Source organism: Sinocyclocheilus grahami, unplaced genomic scaffold (genome assembly GCF_001515645.1).
Source record: "Sinocyclocheilus grahami isolate Dianchi unplaced genomic scaffold, SAMN03320097.WGS_v1.1 scaffold216.1, whole genome shotgun sequence".
Taxonomy (NCBI): domain Eukaryota; kingdom Metazoa; phylum Chordata; class Actinopteri; order Cypriniformes; family Cyprinidae; genus Sinocyclocheilus; species Sinocyclocheilus grahami.
The window spans coordinates 1,177,780-1,182,564 of NW_015505395.1; the positions used below are offsets into that span (position 1 = coordinate 1,177,780).

Consider the following 4,785-nt stretch of genomic DNA (forward strand, 5'->3'; position numbering starts at 1 on the left):
GTTTCAAAAAACAATTTGGACGTATGACGGAGTATTTCTGTGCTAAAAATCTCACTTCCGGGTTCGTACAAGTTTCGGAGAGTTTTTTTTCGATTGTGTCTCTTCATGACGTAGACGAGGGTGGAACTCCTTATATGGGCATTTCTCCCGGAAGCGCGCGCCCGTGCACGCATCGACCTGAGCAAGAGCGAGATCGCACCCATCAACGCGCTTCATCCGGCGGCAGCGCTGCGCGGGACTTGCTCGGGAAGAATGTCTCCAAAGAAGTGTGTTTTTGGTTGTAAGGGAAAGATAACTTTGTTCAGCTTCCTAAAGAACCCAGCGTTATGTAAACAGTGGATACAGTTTGTTTTTCCGGAGCAGCAACGGAGTTTCACAAGTGTGTTTGTTGATGGAACGTTTTATAAACAAGGCCCAGTTCGACGCTGGATTTGCACGTTTGATACTGAAAGATGGAGCAGTCCCAGCTATAAAAGATCCCGGTCACGATTCAGAACTGCAGACAATAAGTGAAACGGCATCAAATGTCTGTTTTGTTGGCATTTGGCGCTCAAGTGCTCGTCACTCTTTAGCTCCGCCCACGGCGTGCCTCCAGGAGCTCGGCTTTTTCCGGAGAGAATCGTAAAGCTGTATCTTTCTTTTATAAATATGATAAAACTAAAGACTTTTTGGAGATATGAAGGATGCAGTACTACTCTATAGGTACTGAAGATTAACATGAGATTGATTGAAACTGTGTATGTTATGCCCCCTTTAAAGAATTTGTTTTATAATCTTGATTATGTATTTGCTCCCAAATGATTTTTTCCCCAATCACAGAAACCACAATTTCCACCCAACAGTCAAGTTGTTTAACGTAGAAGCAACATACACTAAAACTCAAGAGGGAATCGAGCCCGTTAGAAACCAGCATAATTTGACCCTGGGTAAAAAACAACACTTTTCACCTCTAATTCGGAGTATCAGGTTTATCTGTCGCCTCTTACAAAACATGATTGTGCTCTTTCAGCATGTTTGGAGCAGTTGTGCAAAAGCTTGTGTAGTGATGCAAGGCCCGTATGAACACAACGAGTGACTCAACAGCGTTCGCCACTGAAAGGTGCCATTTCCCCAATCTCACTTCTTCATGCGCTTCCGCCCGCAGTGTCAAACTCTGCCACTTTCCCAGGCTGCGCTGCCCATGCATTCAGATTTACCCTCAGATGTGTAGATAGCACAAGCCTGGGATGCTGTTGCCATTGCATGATATTCCTCAAACATGCTTGGTTGAGTCTGTTCAAAGCCCCTTTTTGTTGCATGCTAAAATGCAATAAATGTTTTCCGTTCTTTCTCTTTTTGACACCATAAAGATGCATTGTGCATTGGAAGACAGCTTTAAAGTGGCAATTAATTTACACAAAACCAAAGGCCAAACTAGCTATTGTTTTGTATTCCTGGAATGGGTTGTTATTTCTATTGTGTTGGAGGCCTTCCGCAGGTTTGGCTAAATGAATTCACCCACAATGCATTGCATGTATGACAGTGACGTGTGTTTTGACAGGTGCGTTACCTGAAGATCATCGAGAAGAGCGGCTATCAGGCCCTGCCGTGGGTGCGATACATCACCCAGAACGGAGGTAAAACACTCTCTCATCCTCTCTTCTCTCTTTCTCTATTTTTGTCATTGTTTTTCACAGTGTTGCTTAATTGTTGCCAAATACCTGCAATGCAGTGCAGAATGATGGGAGATTGGTGTTAAATGCGGAGGTGAAATTGTTCTGTGAAAAGAGGATGTTCAGGACAGACGCGTGCGAGATGGTGAAACCCTGATAAAATTAGAAACGCGGGTACAGTGTGTGGTGCATGATGTTGTAGGAGATTTTCTTTCTGCGAATTCGCATTTTGAACTTTGACACTGTGTGTATCGTTACAACCGAGAGCGCCATATGTTTCACATATATTTTAGTAGTCAGGGTTATATTTGTATGTATTTTTAATTATATTATATTTTTTTATTATTTATATTAATATTATTATTATTACTACTACTATTAGTTTTTTTTATCTAGGTATTTTTCAACCAATTCCACCTATACATACAAAATATTTTGCTGCTTTTTCTTTTCCTGTATGTGAACTAAAGTAACTAAAGTACGAAAGTATTTATTCATAACCATCATTTTTAACCTAGCATTCATTGCAGCTAATTAAATAAGATATTAAAAGTTACAAAATAAAAAAAATTATTAAAGTAGTTCAAATATAAATATTTGTCATATAAAATTTAAAAATATATAGTTATTATATAAATGTATATTAAATTTTAAATACATTTTTAAATAGATAAATATATTATTATTATAAATTATGTAAAATTTCATTTTTATGCATTTTTTATTAAAAAAATGTAAATTTGTACATCTAGATATTTTTTAGATATCCATCTATCTTTTGTATTTGCTCTGAATGTTTTTTTCGGTAGCTAATAAATAGTAAAAATAATAACAAATTACAAAATAAAAAGCTACAAATTATCAAGGCATGTTCTCTTTTTTTTTCTCATTTATATACAGAAATATTTTTTGTCTGTTATGTTTACAAAAACTTGTTTAATATATTCATAGTGCATGTATTTTTGACATTTTAAAGATGTCAAACAAGTCATTGAATCAATTCATTAAAATGGACAGTTGTAACTGATTCACAGAAGTGAAATGAAGTTTCAATGTTTAAACCAGAGACACTATTAAACCCTCTCAGGGTTGTGAAACTAGTCTAATGACATGAAATTTAAAAGCCATGTACGAAATACCAAGTGCACATATTACAAAATTGTTGCTAAATTTTCTACAATCATGTAAACTCCGGTTAGCAGTCTTCCTCTATGAGTGCTGCGTATTTTATCATGACTGCATCCAGCGTCTGTTTATAATCATCATTTAAGTTCATTTTGTGAACCTATGTCTCAGTCTTATTGACTGATGGAGTTTTTGATTGTGTTTTGATGGGTGGAGAGAGAAAGTTCAGCTGTCACAATTAACTTTCCCCCCATATTTCCGTTTTTTCCTGTTTCCTGTCGTTCTGTGCATTTAATTAAGCATCGCTCATTTCCTTCTTTCTTTGCAGACTATCAGCTGCGGACTCAGTAAACGTGAAGAATTAGCCTAGAGCATCATGGGTCAAGGAAGCGTCTCTTTTCGTCTCTCGCTGTATGTAGAGGCTCCACACTCATCTGCAGTATTCATCATTTCAAACAAATACAAGTTAGACCTTAGATTTATGGACTGCAATTGAATCTTTAATACCGTGTTACTTAGATTTTGTCCAAATCTTCCCATATTGAATCTTACGAAACTCTCCAGAACATGTGAATCATATGAATCTTTACTTGGACGAGTCACATGAATCTTTACTTTTGAATCATTGAGATATTTTCCTCTATTGTTACATTGTTGTCATGATATTTAATCACATTCCCTTCTAATTCTCATAGGTTCTTTTGATTTTGTGTTGAAATATGAGCCTGACGTCTATGAGAGGTTTTCCTCAAGAACACACAAATTCTGATTCGCGTGTATTGAATCATTTTGCATTCATTCCACAAGTTTTAATTCACATACTGCAGATGTGTGTGTGTGTGTGTTCAGTGTCTACGTGTGTTTGACAGTAAACGGGAATCACGTTCCTTTACGTTTCATGAAAGTGCAGCGCAGTCCTTAACCAGTGGTACCACGTCACATCTCAACGGAGGAAGTGTTCATACGTGGCACATTTCAGATGTATTCATACTGTAAACTCTTCATGTTTAGAATGGAGAGCCGTTCATTTGCGGTTATTTATCAGATGAATTCAACAACAGGTCACAGCGATAGTATGTTGCAGATTACAGTGTTTGTTACGTCAATAAGTCCAAAAAGGTCAAATGAATCGAAGCGTTTGTATTTCTAGGTCATGGTTTCGTTCAGTATTTCACTCCGGGAAGTCCTCCGATATTGTTTGTATCGATAGCGATTGTCATTCCTGCACACTGACTATATTATAGTTTATTTATAGCATGTTGTAGTTCAGTATTATTGGCTGCTCTGGGATCTGTTCACAGTACCTCATGAGGCTACTACTGCTAAAATGCAGAATTACACTTGCTTTTTAACTGCAACTGAAATCTGAAGTCAACCATGGTGCCATTTTGAAAATAGAAAACATTTGTTCGTTTGTTTTTTGTAGTAATTTGTCGATTTGTCTCATTTCAATTGCCTTTAAAGGATGGAATGTGAAGGTTACCGTGTTTACTATGGTACTGCATGCAGTGGAGCTGAAATGTGACATAATTGTATTCCTCTCAAAATGTTCCTGTATCTCACGTAAATAATTCACCTCTCTGTACACGTCAAGCATCAATAAAGTACCTGTTTAGAAAATACCTCGTCTGATCTGTCTCATAATTACGGAGCCCCGCACATGACATGCAAGAAAAAATAAATCACGATTTACTAATTCGTTCCCTCGATGTACTAAAACGTGCACACAATTACTATTTCGTTCCCTTGATTTATAAATTGTGCGCACAATTTACTAATTTGTTCTCTCGATTTATAAATTGTGTGCATGACTTAGCAAATTGAGGGAATGAAGTAGTAAATCGTGCGCACACTTTTGCCTATTATATTTTTTTCCTGCATGCTATGTGCGGGGCTCCGTACATAATTACTGCTATTTGAAAATGGTCAAATATTAATAAAAAAAAATGTTTTAATTTGTTTTATATATATATATATATATATATATATATATATATATAACAATCTA

At 36.5% G+C, this 4,785-nt stretch overlaps 1 pseudogene; it reads left to right on the forward strand.

The window, feature by feature from the left end:
• Positions 1–4,399, forward strand: part of LOC107596240 (AP-1 complex subunit mu-1-like) — a 26,649-nt pseudogene extending 22,250 nt beyond the window's left edge.
• Positions 4,400–4,785: the final 386 nt, after the last annotated feature.